This window comes from Pan troglodytes, chromosome 1 (assembly GCF_028858775.2).
Source record: "Pan troglodytes isolate AG18354 chromosome 1, NHGRI_mPanTro3-v2.0_pri, whole genome shotgun sequence".
NCBI classification, from domain to species: domain Eukaryota; kingdom Metazoa; phylum Chordata; class Mammalia; order Primates; family Hominidae; genus Pan; species Pan troglodytes.
In genome coordinates, this window is record NC_072398.2 from 73114028 (window position 1) to 73134800 (window position 20773).

The 20773-nt window shown below is 35.8% G+C and overlaps 1 protein-coding gene and 1 non-coding gene across 17 annotated transcripts in view; both read left to right on the forward strand.

The window, feature by feature from the left end:
* The window catches only part of COP1 (COP1 E3 ubiquitin ligase), a 273082-nt gene that overhangs the window by 241338 nt on the left and 10971 nt on the right, over positions 1-20773 (forward strand). The gene's annotated exons all lie outside the window — the stretch shown is intronic.
* On the forward strand, positions 8081-8223 carry LOC112207364 (small Cajal body-specific RNA 3). The gene has a single exon (XR_002941797.1). It is a non-coding gene; the product is annotated as a small Cajal body-specific RNA 3 (non-coding RNA).

The window sequence follows — 20773 nt, forward strand, 5'->3', positions numbered from 1 at the left end:
GACAGCTACTAAAAATCCTTACTGGTTTTCTGCCTACTTGTTCTGCCATAAAAGAGACAGAGAACTATGGAGTTCCTCAACTGTAATTGTGTTTTTTCTCTTTTTCCTTTGAAACATGCATTTTGCTTCATGTATTCAGTGCATTATTGCGCATATATTTTAGATCGTTATTTCTTCTTGAGGAAAAAAACCCTTTATTGTGAGGTAATATCCCCCTTTATTCCTGATATTTATTGTCTTGAAGTCTATTTTCTCTGAAATTAATATAGCTTCGAGCTATTTTTGCTTAGCATTTGCATTATATGTTTTTCTCCATGTTTTTACTTTTAATCTGTCTATCTCTTTATTTGTAAAGTAGGTTACTTATAGATAGCATATAGTTAGGCTTTGTTTTGCCGTTTAATGCATGTGTGATTATATTTGTGTTAAAATATATCTTCATGCCTACTACATATTTTTCCGTTCATTTTCTGCCTTTTTTCAGATTTCATAGACTGTTCTTTATGATTTGTGTCACCTCTTTTGACTTATTATTGATACCTTTCTTCAGAATTTCTCAGTGATTGCCCTAGAGCTAACAATATGCCTTTGAAGTAATCTGAAGCTTTCTTAAGTAATATTGTACAGCTTCAAGGGTAGTATAAGAACCTTACAACAGTGTATCCTGAATTTCTTCATACTATCCTTTGTGCTATTATTTTTATGTATTTTATTTTTACATATGTTACAACACAGAGTAAAATGTTGCTACTTTTGTGTTAAATAGTTATATTTTAGAGAAGTTAAAAATAAGAAAAAATGAATATTATTTTATCTTCAATGGTCTTCATTTATTTGTATAAATCCAAGATGCTGACCTGCATCACATTCCTCATAACTTCCCGTAACATTTTCTGTAGGGTAATTTGCGGACAGTGAATACCCTCAGTTTTTGTTTGAGAAAAATATTTATTCTTCCTTTTTGAAAGATATTTTTGCTAGGTATTGAACTCTGGATTGACAGGTTATACCATTGTCTTCTTGCTGACATAGTTTCTCAAGAGAAGTCTGATGTAATTCTTATCTCTGTTCCTCTGTATATAATATGTCTCCTTTTTTTCTCTCTTACTTGAAGATTTTATCTTTGATTTTTCAGCAGTTTCTATATGATATATTGAGATGTTGGTTCATCTTGCTTGGTGTTCTCTGAACTTCTTGAATGGGGATTTGGTCTCTGCTCTTAAGTTTGGGAAATTCTCAGTTGTTATTTCTTCAAATATTTCTTCTGCTACCTTTTCTCTTCACCTGGAATTCTAATTATTATGGGTGTCTTAGCCCATTTGATACTGTTTCATAGCTCTTAGATGCCTATTTTGTTTTGTTTTTACACTCCTTAGTTCTTTGTATTTTATTTTGGGTCCTTAGTTCTTTGTATTTTATTTTGGGTGATTTCATTTCTACGTTCAGTCTCATATATTCTTTTTTTTTTTTTTTTTGAGATGGAGTCTCACTCTGTTGCCCAGGCTGGAGTGCAATAGCGCAATCTTGGCTCACTGCAACCTCCACCTCCCAGGTTCAAGCAATTCTCCTGTCTCAGCCTCCCAAGTAGCCGGGACTACAGGCGCACACCAACACACCCAGTTAATTTTTGTATTTTTAGTAGAGACGGGGTTTCACCATATTGGTCAGACTGGTCTCAAACTCCTGACCTCAGGTGATCCACCTGCCTCAGCCTTCCAAAGTGCTGAGATTACAGGCCTGAGCCACCATGCCTGGCCCACGTATTCTTTCCTTAACTGTTTGAAGACTGCTGATCATAGCATCAAAAGCATTTTTTATTTCTGTTACTATGTTTGTATATTTCTAGGATTTCTCTTTGATTCTTTCTCATAATCTCTTCACTGAAATTACCTATTTGATCTTAAACATTTTCTGTCTTTTCCATCAACCCCTTTAACCATATTAATCATCGTTATTTTATTTTATACAGTTTTAACATTTGAACTGAGTGTCGTACCTGAGTCTGGTTTAATGATTGCTTTGTCTCCTCAGATTCTGTTTTTCCCTGAATGCCTGTAATTTTTGGAGTTGCTATAGAAATTCAAACAATGTAGTCTATTGCATTGACTTACTATCACATGGAAAATATTGGATTAAATTTCTAAAATTTTAAGCACAGTCCTATCCTTTGGCATTTCATAAATTTAAAGACTTTGGATCTTACAAATGCAAAACCAGTATGTATGTATCTAACCAGTGGTATGTGTCTAAGCACAAACTTAATCTTGTTTTTCCTTTAATATATATTGAATCCATCCTTATTTCCAACCCTGTGACTCTACCACCTGCCTTTAGTTCAAGCTCCTGCCATTTAGTTTAGTTTATGTCCTGCCATTACTTCTTAATAGTTCTAGACTTGTTTATCTCGTTGTTTAAAATCTGTTAGTGTTTCCCCAATGGTTACAGAATAAGATCTAAACTTTATGTGACATCTAACAACCTTATTTATCAGGCCCCCACCTCCCTCTCCAGCTCAATCACTTACCACTTGCATAAGCACATTTTACACTCCAGCAACATGAACTGCCTGTAGGATCCTCAAACACCCAATGCTGGGTTTTTTGTTTGCTTGTTTTCATCTTTGTGCTGTAGATCTTGCTGCTCACTGTTCCCAAATATCCTTTCCTGCACTTCTGTTTGTTACATATGATAATGCCATTATACTGGAACTTTGCACAATGCTGAGTTTTGTAGCCACAAAAATATTAGAGTGTTCATTGGGTAGATAAATACCATTAGATTGATCTAGACTTACTTTTTTCCATTGTAGAAATTATGTATATCACATCTCTAATGGGGGTGTTTTTCAAAGTTATTTGAACATTTCCAGTGGTAGGGAGCTCCTGCTTTACAAGGCAACCATTATATTTTTCAAAAACTCTTAAGTCTTACAAAGTTATCTCATAAGAACAGCCCTAATTTCTTCTTTCCACCACTTTGTAAACAGTATATACTTTAAAATGTGTAACATTTAGCAACTTGTAGCTCTGCATGCAGTAAAATTCAACATTTTCTGAATTAATTTTTACTGTGTTATGCTGACTTCATGTATTTTATTTTCATGGGCTGGTTTAAAAATACGAGAATGGAAAGATGAAAGAAAAGATTAGTACATGCAAACTATAGAAGTTTAGGTAGCAACCCAGTCCTGAGTTTCCCATTTCATCTTCTTTTATTTTAAATTCTCAATGTATTTCCATTTGCAAAGTTAACTCTTTTACTAAACTGTCATGAGCCATTTGTGTAATTCAAACTCCAGTACTGATTATAGTATCTTTTAACCAAATACATTTCACTAAAAATTAGACTTGTAAAAGTGTTAAAAAAAATAAGGCTTGGCCAGGTGGGGTGGTTCACGCCTGTAATCTCAGCACTTTGGAAGGCTGAGGCGGGCAGATCACCTGAGTTTGGGAGTTTGAGAGCAGCCTGACCAACATGGAGAAACCCCATCTCTACTGAAAATACAAAATTACCCGGGTGTGGTGGCGCATGCCTGTAATCTCAGCTACTCGGGAGGCTGAGGCAAAAGAATTGCTTGAATCTGGGAGGCGGAGGTTGTGGTGAGCCAAGATCGTGCCATTGCACTCCAGCCTGGGCAACAAGAGTGAAACTCCGTCTCAAAAAAATAAATAAATAAGGCTTATGTGCAGTTATTCTCAATGAGCTAAAAAGCTTCCTGAGGCTAGAAATTCTTGTCATTTTTGGCTGGGAGCAGTGGCTTACACCTGTAGTTTCAGCATTTTGGGAGGTCGAGGCGGGCAGATCACCTGAGGTCAGGGATTTGAGACCAGCCTGGCCAACATGGTGAAACCCCGTCTCTACTAAAAAATACAAAAATTAGCGGGGCATGGCCATGGGCGCCTGTAATCCCAGCTACTCGGGAAGCTGAGGCAGGAGAATCGCTTGAACCCGGGAGGTGGCAGTTGCAGTGAGCCGAGATCACACCACTGCACTCCATTCTGGCAACACAGCCAGACTCTGTCTCAAAAAAAAAAAAAAAAAAAAAAAATTCTTGTATTTTTTATATTGCTGCTCTCTGGGCCTCAGATGGGATCTGTTAAGTAGGTATTCGGTAAATTCTTTCCTCCTCACTTCCCTCTCACTAGCCACCTGACCAAAAGCAGAAAAATACGTCTTGGTTTTCCCTCTGAGTTCAATATTTGTAGATAGTTTCAACATGTGTATTAGTATTTTTCAAAGTATGGTCTATTGATCACCTGCTTTAGAATTATTAGTTACTTGGGATAGGAATTAAAATTTTAAATATCTAAACCCTATACTTGTTATATTTAGACTTTCTGAAGGTGAGGACCAAGAACCACCTTTTGTATTTGTTGTTGTTGTTGTTGTTGTTATGGGTTACATAATTCTCTCCTTTTGTTTTGTTAAGTAGCCTAGAATTGCATGGGAGAAGCAAAGATCCCATCTCTGTCACATCCAGTCTTGGAGCCACCGGTGGAAATTTAGAAGTGCCATAGTGTTCCCATCTGGAAAGAAAATGCCAAAGTGTTTCCAACAGTCGCTGCCGCAGACCTATTCTTTCTTTACAGGAGTGATTAGGTACTGTCTCAAACCCTCCTGAGTGCCACATCAGGAGGCTCTCTATGGTCTGTTGGTCACTTTGGAAGATATAGAGACTAAATCCAAGGGAGACATTAGATAATAGGCCAGGGTTCTCATCAGTCTCCTCAGTAGCAAAAACAAAGGCTAGAACATTCTGGTAGTGCTCATGATTAACTGGAACATTACAGCTGGAGTCAAAGATCTGCCTCCTGAAAGGTACTGTGTTCTGATGTTTACAGCCAAATTCCATAAAACATTGACTGATTTATTACAATGGATACAACTCAGAAATAGCTCATGGGAAGAGATGCATAGGGCAGGGTATTGGAGAGTGGCGGGTGGAGTACACAGAATAGGTCTGTGCTGGTGACTCTTGGAAACACTTTGGCATTTTCTTCCCAGATGGGTACCCTCCTAGTACCTCAATGTTTTCACCAACCTGGAGGCCCTGGAACCTCCATTTTCAACAAACTCCCTTTGGGATTTATATATAATAAAATGCTATAAAATATCAGTTTTTGAGCTCTTTTCTGTTTGTATATTTGCTTAATAAGAATTTGCTAAATGAATAAATTTTATCTGATTAAGTTTTCAAGGACCCAAATGACCAAAATAAGAACTTACTTTAAGACTGAAAATATAACAAATGAGGTTAATTTAAATCAGGCAGTGAGTTTTTGGAGAATATGTTCTGTACAACAAAAAAAAAGTTACTACAAAATACCCTTCCAACTTTGACATATTAACATCCTTATTTCCTTCTGGCTTTATCAGTCTTTCTAAGTCATTTAAGTCTAAAACCCCAGAATCATTATTGTTGCATCTCTTTATTTTCCATCTAATTATTCATCAAATAGCAGTAATGCTTTCTTTGAAATGTCTTCTATATATCTTTGTTTTCGTTTCTGCTTTTCATCTCCTCATTTGTGTTCCTTCCCCTTCCCCTTCTCTCGATTTACTTCTAACAGCTTTATGTCCCCTTCAGTCGGCCTTTATGCACTACCAAATATTCATCTTTATACAGAGATAATCAATCAAACATTGCTTGTTACCTTTAGTTGACCCAGGTCTTTCAGAAAAGTTTTTTTCAAATTCAGCATTTGCGTGTACCTCTATCTGGTGTATTTTGGCCAACACTAAAAATAAGGGGAAATTTTGATAAATATATTACCTGAACTTGTTAGTTATTTAATCTATTTCACTTCAGATATCTGTATCTAATTTTAAAATTATATTTACCCTTACTATTAAATATGATCCTTAAGAAAATTCAATACTATTGAATATTTACCCTTACTATTAAATATGATCCTTAAGAAAACTATAGGAAAAAGTACAATAGAAAAAAATACTCAAAGGTAACTCAGATTTCAAAATTTACTAGTATTTAGAAAATTAGCCTTTATAATAAGTATAGAACAATGTCGTTCCTATATCTACTTCTTAACTGCTCTATTTCCTGATCTCATGTGTTTGCACTTAGACTATTGTATCTAAACTATTACATTCAAGATTTTCAATAATCTAATATAATGCTATCCATCTAACTTTATTTCTGTTTTCTAACACAGTTCACCTACTTCATTAAGAAAGTTTCTTCATTGTCCCATACTATTCCCATTCCGGCTTCTAAACTCGTATTCATGTTGTTCTTCATATTGCCTTATCCTCTTATTTCTGCTTAACTAAGTTCTCATCATTTTTTAGCCCAATCACTGCTTCTCTTTCCCTCTTTTAACCATTTTATCTCCTTGGTTTCTGGTTTCTCACAGCTATTGATGAACCTATAGAATGCAGTCTACCAACTGATGTTCAAATTCATCTTGAATTGTTTGTTGTGCTTCATTAGTGTTGCCCCAGGTACATTCCTTGCTTCAACTTGGAGAGCAAAAAAATACAAACACCAGCAGCTACCAGAGTAAGAGCTACTTAGTTTTCTAGGAAAGAGGAGTTAAAGATTGAGTGAGAATAAAATTTAAGTCTGCCTAACCCGGAGAGCCTACTTTTATCAATTTCATAAGATCATAAATATACTGACTAGAATAATACACTAGTATTATTACTACTAGTACACTGTGATACTGACAGTACTAATATGATACTAATAGTACTATCATTGCTTGAGATAACTACCCTTTAACTGTAAAGAAATTAAGGTTATATAGTATTTTAGTAAAAGCAACTATCATTCATTTGTTTGGTGCCTATAGTGTGCCAGTTACTCTTTGGTTACATGCTGTAAGGGAGAAAAGATTTTTCTCACCTGTTGGCTTGATTCATGACGGAGACCTCTGTAAGTTTTACATGACATAGAAGTTTTACGTGACACAGAAGGCTTCAGAAATGAAGACCCAAAGAATGGGTAAACTTGTGTATGTTTATGCTTAGGTTTGATGAAGAAATGAATAGTCTCATGGAGAAGTATGATTGGAGGACAAAGGGGTATGATCTAATGGTAATAAACTGGGGGCAACTTAGCAAGACCTGTTTGTTGAGCTTCTTCTCTGTGTCTCTGTCTCCAGAGATAAGGGCATTCCTTTCCTCAGGTAAGGATAGGCACCTCTGGAATGAGAGTCTTATGACCTGCTTCAGTGGAAGGGCAGAGAATTCTCTTATGACCTGCTTCAGAGGAGAAGTGTGGGAGAAGGTCTTCCTGCTTCTGCTGTTTTTTCAAATACCAAGGTGACTACTTGGAGGTAGTGTATTCTGATCCCTAACAATGCTCTACTGTGTTTTCCTTGAATCTTCATACAGATTCTACCTAAGAGTATCTGCTTTATATTTGGAGAAATTGAATGTCTAAAAGGATTAAGCAGAACCAAAATTCAGATCCAGGTTTCCATGCCTTGAATGTATTGCTTTTTCTGTTAACATGGTATTCCCCCAAATAGTACTGAATTCTAGAATCAGCTTTACCAGAGTAGTCTGGAGGAAATTTGCGAATAGCTCTCTTAAATATGCACAGTTCTATGCTCAGAGGAGCTCTTCTCAGTATTAATCAGCAATCCAGTCATTTTTTCCCCTCATACTTGTCATTGTAAGCACATTTTTCTCAAGCTTTATTCAGAAGATCATCCAGAGATATTAACTGTTAACATGTGCTGCAAGTTGAAAGTGTTTAGAGATAATATTTGAGTGCAGTGTGACAAGGATAATCAAGTTGTTTAGGGCCAGTTGGCGAGAAGACTTTGGAAAGCATTGAGAAAGGAATGATGAATGTATGTGTTCTTTTGTATCTAAATCCTTCTTCCCTTGTGTATGTTCTTTACAGCCTTTTCTCCCTGAATAAGGATCACTTTGACTTTGTATGCTAAGTGTGCCTTCTTAATGGTTCTTTTCCTGTTATCTGAATCCTGATTTTGTATTTATCTTATTTGAATGCATTGAAGTATATTTAAATGAGAATTTGATGTAGTTAGTTAATTGGAATATAAAAGACTGGTTAACAAAAGTCTTCTTAATAATGAAGCACACCAGAAATGGAAGCTGCTGGAACCAGCCATGTGGACAAATGAAAAAAAGCCTTTTGTCTACAGATTGCAGCGATCCTACATAAACATATGGAGGTCTCTGTCTGGCTTAGGACAGCTGGCTAAGTCTGATCGTTCCCCTCCATACAGCCTTTAAAACTGCCACTCTAAATACTTGGTTTCCTTGCTGTTTTATTCAGTATCTGCTGGTTATGAGTACTGTATTTTTTAAATGGGCAACCAAGTAAAGTTACCTCTGTATCCGTCTGAACTGGTTTTTGAGGTATCTTACGAGTTTTGAAAATAGGTGTTATTTGCTTATTTAAGGAACCTACAACCAGGAAGTAGAATGAATGTGGAAATATTATTCTTCTCTTGCCGAGCATGGTGGCTCACACCTGTAATCCCAGCACTTTGGGAGGTCGAGGCAGATGGATCACTGAATGTCAGGAGTTCAAGACCAGCCTGGCACCAACATAGTGAAATCCTGTCTCTACTGAAAACACAAAAATTAGCCAGGTGTGTTGGCAGGCGCCTGTAATCCCAGCTACTTGAGAGGCTGAGACAGGAGAATCACATGAACCTGGGAGGCGAAGGTTGCAGTGAGCTGCGATTGTGCCATTGCACTCTAGGCTAGGTGACGGTGCGAGACTCCATCTCAAAAAAAAAGAAAAAAATATTATTCTTCTAAGGGGCCACATTGGCTTAACGAATTCAGGGTTACCAGTGAAGGTCAATACTTTAGATATGAAGGAGCTAATCAGAGATAGCTTCCGTGAAGATTTTCTCATTAAGAAAGTGATTTCTCCAAAATCCAGTTTATGTAATTTTTTAAGGCTGTAACCAAAGTTCAGAAATAACCATTTGCAGAGGAAAGCTGCTGCTAAGTATTAACCTTCTTAGTACTGAATTCAAAATCTTGGTTTTTCCTGATGTGTGTTTTGCTGTTAAGTTGTGGGGAGAGGTTGCTCCCACCTACCTCCCCTAACTTCTACAACTTACAACAGCCACAGCTGGGTTTGTTTGTTTGTTTGTTTGTTTTTTGAGACTGAGTCTCACTGTGTCACCCAGGTTGGAGTGCAGTGGCATAATCTCAGCTCACTGCAACCCCTGCCTCCTGGGTTCAAGCAATTCTCATGCCTCAGCCTCCTGAGTAGCTGGAATTACAGGGGACCACCATGCCTGGCTAATTTTTGTATTTTTAGTAGAGATGAGGTTTCAACGGCGCGGTGGCTCACGCCAGTAGTCCCATCACTTTGGGAGGCTGAGGCGGGTGGATCACCTGAGGTCAGGAGTTCAATACCAGCCTGGGTTTATTTATAACTAATTGTATGAGGATCCTTGTTTGTGGTTCTGAAATCCCATATTTCTTACCCTGAGCAGTTTTTGCATTAGACAGTTGTCAAATGAGTAGCCATACTTTTCTAGGCCCTTTAGAAATCCACTGTTCTGTTCATTCTAATGAACGATTTTAAGATTTTGTAAGGAAGGATACTAGTGGAGAAGAAAGAAGAGATTTGGGATTAACTGATTTTGAAAGTGTTCCTTTGTGATGAAGAAATCCCAGTTCCCCAGATCTCAAATTGGGATTTTGTGTATGGGGGGTGGGGGATTGGAAGGAGAGTGGGAATTTGGCCTGTCAATGCCATGTATATTGACTTTGGAACACTCTTTACCACTTCGGTTCTGTGGCCAAGCCTTTTCCTCTGTTGATATTACTTGAAATCATACTTATAGGGAGATATATAAAAGACCAAATTTTCCATGTAACAAGGCTTTTAGGAGCCTAGGTTTATGACATTTGAAATGTAATGTATATTTATAATGTATGAGAACTGAGGCTCTCTTGTACATAGTCAGTGACCACCCAAGACACCTTTCTTCTTTCTTCCATTTTGCTTTAATAAATTCAGGATGAAGCCCAGACACATATGTGATAAGCTTACTGGGTCAATATGATACAGATCAGCATTGGTATATTTCTCAGTTTTCACAAGTTGATTCCTGGCTTTGCTCTTTCTTAGCTGTGTGTATGAATTTGGACAAGTTATTAAGTCTAAGACTATGTTTACTCTTTGTAAATTGATGATAAAAATAGTACCTTCCTCATTGGGTTGCCATGCAGATTAAGTGAAGTAATCCATACTAAATTCTTAACTAAGTCACTGACCTATAGTGCTCAATAAATATGTGATAATGAAACAGGTTTTTAAGTGTGTGTGTGTGTGTGTGTGTGTGTATTGCAAACACAATTCAGACAGCTAATTCACTCAACCCCCTTGGATTTTTTATAGAATGCAGGGAAGGCTAACTAACATTTTAGTTTAAAGACCAAGACCTTTTATTGATAGATTGTAGTTTTGTGTTCATTCTTTCTTAGACATATTTATGTATATTTTTACCAAGTCAACTCTGAAAGACCACATACTGAAAGAAAAGTCAGGGACAAAAAGAAACTATTAGGCTTACAAATGGCATTTAAAAACCTTTGAAGATGATATTGGAACCTATGTTTGAATATCTTTGTATGGACTCTCACTTGGTTCCAAAATGCAGCGTAGATTTATGTCTAGAATAAAGTAAAGAAACACTCCGGTCAAATAAGGGGATTCTCATGATGAATCAAACCCAGATAAGTGGCTGGGTGCGGTGGCTCACGCTTGTAATCCCAACACTTTAGGAGGCTGAGGCGGGTGGGTCACGAGGTCAGGAGTTCGAGACCAGCCTGACCAACATGATGAAACCCCCTCTCCAAATACAAAAATTAGCTGGGTTTGGTGGCACGCACCTGTAATCCCAGCTACTCAGGAGGCTGAAGCAGGAGGATCACTTGAACCTGGGAAGCGGAGGTTGCAGTGAGCCGAGACTGCGCCACTGCAGTCCAGCCTGGGCGACAGAGCGAGACTCCATCTCAAAAGCAAACAAACAAACAAACAAACAAAAAAAAACCCCAGATAAGTGAAATGAATTTCTCTGAGCTCCAAAAACAAAAGAAATTTGAATTTTAAAAGATGTACTAGAAAGTGCTTTAAATAAAAGAATGATTCTGCGTGTCAGGAAATCAACAGTGGCCCAATAGGATGAAGTAACAAAATGTCAGCACGAGTGATGAAATTGGACAGTTGAATAGTATCACTTAACAAGGCGTTGAACAAAGAAAAATTTAAGAATCCCTGTATCTTATATCTGTATTTCTTCTCAAGGGCAAGGGAGAGGATGTTCATAAGGCAACTATAGATCATGCATCAAAAGAAGGGCAAATTTATTTGAAATTGTTCTGTGGCTGCAGGATCCTGAGTGAAAATCAGATTTGACTATACACAGAGTCCATGACCTCCTACATGAGGAGAGAAGCTATTTTAGTTTTCAGGATGCAATTGCAGTACAAATAGTAACAGCCCACCCTGAAGACAGAAAAAAAAATGGAGCAAAAGCCCATTCTTTTATGTTTATAATCTTGGTATGAAAAAGAGCTTAAGGCAGGTATGGTCTTTTATTTTCAGTGACATGAAATCATCTTTGTATGAGTGCAAATTAACACTCTCTTTTCTGGCAATGAGAAAACAAGACATTTGTGTTCATAAAGAGAATGCCTTTGTCCAAATAAGACAAGAGGCTCTTATGGAGAGAATATTAAGGAATTAACAGATATAGTATAGATTGTGAGTTTTTTTGTGTGAAGCCTAGTTACCTCAAATTTTTATCCTTTATATTTATTTAAGGAAGGATATTTAAATTCAGCCATGTTTCTCACTGTTCTGTGCCCTCCAGGGAGCTGTATTTGCAGATACTGTATGTTGTTCATAGTGATTTACCATTTCTATTTAATCAAATGCTTGTTAAAGGACTTAAATGGACATACAATTTAAACTTAGTGGGCACACTTTAAGAAGAAAATTCAGTGATTATAGGACAAATTGTTTAAGGCAGAACTGCTTATAACTTCGCTAGCCATCTCAGCTGCAGTTTCTGCTTTTAGAGGACAAATGTAAATAGTATTTCAGTGTACTTTACATTTTCTGTGTCACTAATAGTGTTCTACCACTTGAAAGGGAAACTAAACTTAAAAATCATCTTCTGGGCTTTTTTTTCCCCAGTAAAATTTTCAAGGAACTTACCTTCCTTTGTCATGAAGTTGTTTTAGGGGAGAAAACATTTCTGATTTTTGTTGGCTTTTTTTTGTTTTTGTTTTGTTTTTAGATCCTTATTTAGCAAGGTTGTGCTTTTAAACATCTAAGGGTAGAGGGTGGGATATGTGTCATTTATTACCTTCTGTCTTGGCGTAATGTTCTGATTGAGAGTGCTGGAGCCAAGTTGCCAGGTTTGCCTCCTATCACCATTAAGTATTAGCTGTAAGACTTTGGGAAAGTTATTTAACCTTTCTGTGCCTCAGTTTCCTCTTCTGTGAAATTAGATTAATAGTATCTTGCATGTAATATTCTGAAATAAAATTAGAAAATACATGGAAAGTACTAAGAAAATAGTTGGCACAAGATAAATGATCAATCAGTAAATGTTGCTGTCATCTTTAACATTTTATATACTAATCCACATAACTGGACAACTGTACTTGTTTTTAGTTCATCAAATATTGTGCAATATGAAAATATATTCTCTGCATTTAAGTGATTTACAACCTAGTAAATAGAAATATTCATAAATAACTATAGTATGAACCCAAATGAAAGAAATCTTTATAAGATCATTACCCCTGAAATTATTGACCCTAGAGGGAAGACGTTACTTCTAACTTGGAGAATGATGGAATACTTTATGAAGATAGGGGCTTTTGAGCTGGGCTTCATAAAGATATAAAGGGTTTCAGAAGTCTAAAGACAAAGGGAAAGGAAGGTACCTGGACAAAAGACCATAAACACATCTATTAAGTACCAACCAGGCAGTATACTAAGTGCTATCTTAATTTAAAATCATCATCATCAATCTTTTAAGGCATATATGCTTGAGTTCCTTTAAAAGTGAAATTGAGGCTCAGATTTGCCCAAGATTACACAGCTAAATAAGGGATACAGTTGGAATTAGAACCCAGGTCGGGCTGGCTGTAAAACGTACACCCTTTCTGCTATACTGCAAAAAGCTAGAGAACAGTGTAAACAAAGGCGCAGATGAGGGAAAGTGCAATAGATGTTTAAGAAACTTCTAATAAAGTGTCTAAGTAGGATGGTGGAGTAGGGACTTTATTGAGAGATGAGGCCAGAGAGTGTGCTAGATATTATAGTCTTGAATGCCATACTGAGAGAAAAAAAAAAGTTTGGACCTTCTTCTGTAGGCATTAAATGCCTAAAGCCCACCGTGAAGATAATCCCATGAGAGTATTATCATAGCAGTGGGTATAGTGCATTGTAATGAGAGATTAAAAGTAGAGAGTCTACTCAGGTAGGTTATTAAATAAAATTCAGGGTTTTTTTTTTTCTGTGTTCAGTTTCCTTCTGGGGAATAAGAATAACAGAAAACACCCACATGTAACATTCATGTTTTTCAAGATGTTAAGTTTGCCCTCACATATTTAAAAAAATGTTTATTTGACGATGTTTCATTATATTCACTTCAAACAATAAATCTTGAACTATGTTTGCGGATATAATCATTAACTTCTACCTTCTAGTACACAACTTAATTTTTTTTCTGCTTTTCCAAGAATTCACTTATTTAACTTAACACATGTGAATTGAAGAGTTTTGTTAAGAGATAGGATTAAAGGAGATGACTCTAGGTGCCCAGGGAGGGGGAGGTGCGGTGAGAGATGGCTGAAGGAATAGAACACTGGTGGGAAGCAAAGTTCTTTTCTACCCTCTTAGGTTCTCTGGCTAGGTCTGTGAAATAAACTGACAACTGATGGATTAACAGAAAAGGCATACAAATTTATTTGATATTCAAAGTTTTACATGAATCAGCTGCCAGGGGTGGGTTGGAATAGTGGGGGATATCTCGTAGAAAGAAAACCCCCAATGAAAAGGCTCAGTTTGGAGGTTTTTATACCATTTAGACAAGAAGACAAATTTAAAGGGAAGCGACAAGACAAAGGAAAGGGACTTTGAGCTTCTAGGAGTGATGAACAATAGGAAGGCAAATATTAATATATAAGAAACTAATGGTAGATAAGGGCTAGTTAGTGAGGTTTGTGCAGATTTTTTTCTCAGTACCATCTCATCTTTGGTAATAATAATAAGGTTGTTATCCCTTTCCTGGTACAGGAAGTAACTGGGGTACAGGGAATTCCTCTCTTTCACAAGAGGAATTTATTGTCTGTTTTCAGGCAGATAGAAGGAGAGCAGAAAGCTCTCCTCAGTTGCTTTCAGCTCAAAATAATCTTTCCACCAGAGTAGCATATTTTGGGATGGCATATTCTGATCTACAACACCAAAGAAAAACTGCTCCTATCTATTTTTTGCATAAAGGCAGTCACTGACTTTTGTTATCCATAAATAAAATTCACAGATAAATGAATCTTACTTATTTTCTAACCCTGGTATGCTACAGTTTACATGCTTACCCCACCTCATATTTTCATCTCATTAACTAATACATAAGCTGCTTTCTCCACACAATTTGTCATCATTCCAAAACCATTTTTTTTTTCAAATTTATTCCATGTGCATGACCGTGTCCCTTTGCCTAACATATCCATCTTTTCTCCTGGGAAATTTCAAGTTTTATTCTTCCATTGTTCCATTTGTGACCTAATTTATGAAGCCTTTCTTATCTTTTCCAAGTAAAGGATCACTCTCTTCTTACTTCCTCAGTTGCCCCTTTGAGCTCTATAATATATTCTTTTTTTTTTTTTTTTTTTGAGACAGGGTCTCACTCTGTTACCCAGGCTGGAATGCAGTGGCCCAATTCAGGCCCATTGCAGCCTTGACCTCCCAGGCTCAGGTGATCCTCCCGCCTCAGCCTCCCAAAGTGCTGGGATTACAGGCATGAGCCACCACACCCAGCCTATTTCTTTCTGTTAAAAGTCCATTTCCCCTGTTGGCCTATGGTCTTAAGATCAGACATCATGTCTTATTCTCCTTTGAAATTCCAGGACCCAGCACAATTATCTGGCATGTGATATCTACCCTAATGGATGGATAATGATGGATGAATAAAGTGGCATGAAATTAATAAACTTCATGCCAAAGTCACTATTGTATAATGAAACGACTGTGATGATTGAAAGTTATTCTCTCTGTGAATCAATTTGGGAGCGTTTCTTTATGTCTTAGTCAGGGTTCTCCAAAGGGACAGAAGTAATAGGACATGTATAGTTAGATCTATGAGAGGGTTTTTATTTGGGGTATTAGCTCACATGATTACGGAGGGTGAGACGTCCCATGATATGCCAGGGAGGCCGGTAGCATGGCAGAATCTTAGGCTAAAGGCCTGAGAATTTGAGGGCCCATTGATGCAAGTCCCAGAGTCCAAAAGCTGGAGAATCTGGACTTCTGATGGCCAAGGCCAGGAGAAGAGTGTCCCAGCTCCAGGAGAGAGGAAGCAAATTCACCTTTCTGCTCCCTTTTTGTCTATCCAGGCCCCCAGCTGATTGGATGGTGCCTATCCACATTGAGGGCTGAACTTCCCCACTCAGTCAACCGACTCACACACCAGTCTCTTCTGGAAACACCCTCACAGACTTACCCAGAAGTAGTGCTTTGCCAGTTCTCTAACTATCCCTTTATCCAGTCAAGTTGAAACCTAAAATTACCCATCACACTGTTACCTTGGACATCAGGAGTAGCTTTCTGGAGAAGCCTCTGTCAAAGCCAGTTTCTAATGGCTAAGTTACCCAGGGACTTATAAAGGCCCTTTATAATGCAAACTTGACCATTTGGTGGAGTTGCTTTTGATATTACCAGTAACATCTAATGTCCAAATCCAAATAACATATTATTACTAAACAGTCTTCATTTCCTCATGATTTTTGACAATTTTGACTTGCTTCTCTTTCTTAAACTCTTCTTTTAGCCTCCATAATAGTCTTCTGTTTTGCTTCCTGCCCCTTTGTTCATTTTGGGCTCCTTTGCTTGCCTTCCTTGAACAACTAAGCCAGAAGCAATTTTCCCTCACTTAAAGATCACTTATAAGATACATACTTTATGCCAGGCACTTATGTATGTGTCTGTTTGATCATAGAAATGGTTCTGTTAGCTTAGTTTTATTAGCATTGTTTTATAGTTAAGGAGACTGAGATTCAGAGAGGTCAAGTAACTTGCCCATAATGACAAGTTTAGAAGCGTTAGAGCTTTGAATTGAAATCTTTCAGACTCCAAAGACATTTAATCTACTCTGTCACTCTGTCTATGTTTTGTCCACCTGTTAATTTGATTTTAGGAATACAGATTGTCGTATATAATTCTGGTCCATTTCCTCCTGAAAACCAGTTACTGGCATTTCCATGAATATACAAAACTCTGTAAAATTGTTTTTTCTATAAGAGAAGCCTACAGACCTCTCTTAGGTGATGAAGAGGCTTAGAATTGAATATCAAATTTGGCTTGCCACTTAAAACAGAATGGAGTCTCAAGTTGCAAGTAGGGTTGTTTGTTAAACCTGAAACACAAAACAAGATAAAGGGAGGATATAACCACCAAATAGAAAACTTTTGACTCTGTACATTTTGAGAAAGCCCCGAAGATGTATTTGATCTATTATACAATTCAGGTTTACATTAATGATGGTAATTTACCTAGAAAGATTTCACACCTGATAATAGTAGTTGACTCTCTAGGGAGATGAGAGACACTCAGTTTTCCCCTACTCTTTTGTACTGTGTGAATTTTTACCACATGTGTATATTATCTATTCAAGTTAACCAATAAACATATTTTTCTAAATAAGAGAAAGGTATCTAGGTAGTCCTTAAGGGATCCATTATTTATTATCCCCATTTTTAATCCAACCATCTTGCTAAACTCTCTTATTAATTTTAATTATTCATTTCTACGTTCCTTGGATTTTTTATGCACACAATTAATTCATCCACAAATAATTAAAGTTTAGTGTCTGCTTTTCCAGTACTTATACCTTTATATCTTTATTCATTTGCCTTATTTTGATGGCCAGAACATCTAATGTAATGTTAAATAAAAGTAATGGTATCTGGCATCGTTGACTTGTTCCTCACCAAAGGGAAAGCTTTTAAAGATGTTATCATTAAGTATGTCTGCTGTAAGAGTTTTGTAGATAACCCTTACAAAGAAGTTTCCTTCAGTTCTCAATGTGCTGAGAGTTCTTACCATAAATGAATGCTAAAGTATATTACTGCTTTTTTGTACCTATTTAACATGATATAATATTTTTCTTTCAAATATTGATCTAGTAGGTGAAATTTTTTTTTAACCTAATATTAAACCAACTTTACATTCGCTGGAATAAGCCCAACTTGGTCAAGATTTATTCTCCTTATATATTGTTAAAATCAACTTGCTACTATTTTGTTTAGGATTTTTTCATTTGTCTTTATGAATAACATTGGCCTATAATCTTTTCCTTTTTTGCATTGTCCATGTCAGGTTTTGATTTCATGGGTATATTAACTTCATAAAGCAAATTAAGGAGTTCTTTCCTCCTTTGATGTGGAAAAATTTGTGTAATACGGAATTATTTCTTTCTTGAATATTGGCTGAACTCATAGATGAAGTCATGTAAGCCTGAGGTAGAAATATTTTTGACTGTCGATTTATGAATTTAATACCTGTAGGATGATTCTTGCTTTCTATTTCTTCTTGATTAGTTGGGTAAGTTTTTATAGGAATTTTTCCACTTGGCTTAAATATTAAAATTTATTAACATAAAGTCTTTTCAGTTTCTTTTTTCTATAACATTATTTATTCTCATTCTGAGGGAAGTCATCAATTTAACGTAATGCTTAACATTTGGAGAAATAAATTTTAAAGAAGGGTTATATTCTGATTTTGTTTAATAGTTATCTTCTGGTTAATAAAAGGAGGAGAAATGTAGGGTGGAAATGCTTATCATAGTAAATAGCAAGGTTTATATATAAAACCATCTTTATATTGAACGGGGAGAGAGGAATGACAAAAATATTTACCTTTCTTTTTGATAATTCAGTGCCTTATTTTGGGGGAAGTATTTAGCTTCATAGCTGAAATGGCTTTGATATTATACTGAATGGTTACAGAGATCTCATAAATATAGTAGTGATAAGGGGTTTATATATTATGTTGGGAAATCAGAAAATATTTAAATCATGAATAATGACTTTTAATTGTTAAAGACCAATATTGAATTTAAAGTTAACTTATAAAATACATATTTGTTCTTGTGTGTTTGTTCCCAGCTTTTTAAAATTGATATTATTGAAATATAATTTACATAAATATAAACTACATACATTTTAAGAGTATTCAGTGAATTTTTACAAGTGTATACATCAGTATAACTACTACCTTAATTCAGTTATAACAACATTTTCATCACCCAAAAAGTTACCTTGTGTCACTTTGTAATCAGTCCCCTCCCTTCTCCACTACAAGCTACTACTAATCCACTTTATGTCATCATAAGTTAAGTTTTGCTTATTCTAGGATTTCATATAACAGGAATGATACAGTATGTAATTTTTTGCACCTGGCTCCTTTTATTTAGCATGATATTTTGAAATGCTTGTGTTATTGCCTGTATCTGTAGTTCCTTCTTATTAGTAATCCATTTTATAACTATGCAACAAATTTTGTATCTATTCACCAATCTTTAATATTGCACTTGTTTCCAGTTTTGAACTATTTTTAATAAAGCCGCTGTAAACATTCATAAATAAGTGTTTATGTGACTATATACCATCATTTCTTTTGGATAAATACCTAGGAGTGGCATTATGAGATTGTAGAGTAGTTGTAAGTTTAGCCTTATAAGAAACTGTCAAACCTTTTTCCATAGTTGTTGTATTACATTCATTTGTCACTTAACAATGGGGATACGTTTTGAGAAATGCCATTAGGTAATTTGATTTCATCATTGCACAAACATCATAGAGTGTACTTCCCAAACCTGGATGGTATAGCCTAGTACATACCTTACCTATGTGGTATAGCCTGTTGCTCCTAGGCTACAAATTTGTACAGCATGTTACTACACTGAATAGTGTAGGCAGTTGTAACACAATGGGATTTGTGTATCTAAACACAGAAAAGCTATAGTAAAAATACAATATAAAAGGTAAAAAATGGTACACCTGCCTAGGGCATTACCATGAATGGAGCTTGGCGGAGTAGAAGCTGCTCTCGGTGAGTCAGGGAGTGAGTGGTGAGTGAACGTGAAGACCCAGACATTATTGTACATTACTATAGACTTTATCAACACTGTATACCTAAGCTACACTAATTTATTTTAAAATGTTTTCTTTCTTCAATAATAAATTAACTATAGTTTACTGTAACTTTTTACTTTATAATTTTAATTTTTTTCACTTTTTGACTCTTTTGTAATAACTTTTAGCTTAAAACACAAACACATTGTACAGCTGTACAGATTTTTCCTTATTCTGTAAGCTTTCTTCCATTTTTAAATGTATTTATTTATTTTTACTTTTTAAACATTTTTTGTTAAGCTCATCAACATCACTGTCTTCTACATCTTGTCCCATCGGAATGTCTTCAGGGACAATAACACACATAGAGCTGTCATCTCCTATGGTAACAATGCTTTCTTCTGGAGTATCTCCTGAAGGACCTGCCTGAGCCTATTTTACAGTAACTTTTTTTGTTAATAAGTAGAAGGAGTATAATCTAAATTAATGATTAAGAAGTATAGTACAATAATCTTATTGGACCACCATCATATATGTGACCCATCGTTGACCAAAATGTCATTGTGCAGTGCATGACTATATTTTGCACTCCTGCCAGCATCCTAAAATCATTTGTTACATATTTTTGCCAACACTTGATATTGTCACTTTAAGAAAAAGATTTAGTTGTTCTAGTAAGTGTGGATGGTATTTTAAAATTTTTGATGAAGTCCAATTTATCAGGGTTTTTTTTTCCTTTATTGTACATGTTTTTTGCATCCTAAAAAATAGTTGCCAACCCAAAGATTTTCTCTGATTTTTTTTCTTGAAGTTTTATTGTTTCAGCTTTTACATTTATGTCTTAGATCTATTTAGAATTAATTTTGGGAATGGTATGATAGAAGGATTGAAGTTTACTTTTTTCTGTATATACAGTTGTTTTAGCACACATATGGTTGTTTCACATACCTGCAGTTGTTTCAACAGCATTTGTAAAAATTACTCTATTTTTTTTTTAACTTGCCAAGTTGTTTTGAAATTCAATTGATTATGGATGGATCTGTTTCTGGAATTTATTTTCTGTGCCTTTGATTTATATGTCTATCTAATAATACTACACTGTATTGATTCCTAATGCTTTTATTAACAGTAGAACTTTAAATCATGTTGTGTAAGTCCCTAGTTTTATTTTTTCTTTTTCAAAATTATTTTAACTATTATAATGTCTTTGCTTTTTCATTTAAATTTTTGAATCACTTTGCCAGTTTCTACTAGAAAAGTTTGTATGATTTTAATTGGAATTGCATTGAGCCTATAGATAATGTAAGAAGAATTGGCATTGTGACACTATTGAGTCTCTGGTCTATGAACATGGTATAACTGTCAATTTATTTAGGTATTCTTTAACATCTCTAAGCATTGTTTGGTAATTTTTAGTATGTAGGCCGTGTGTGTG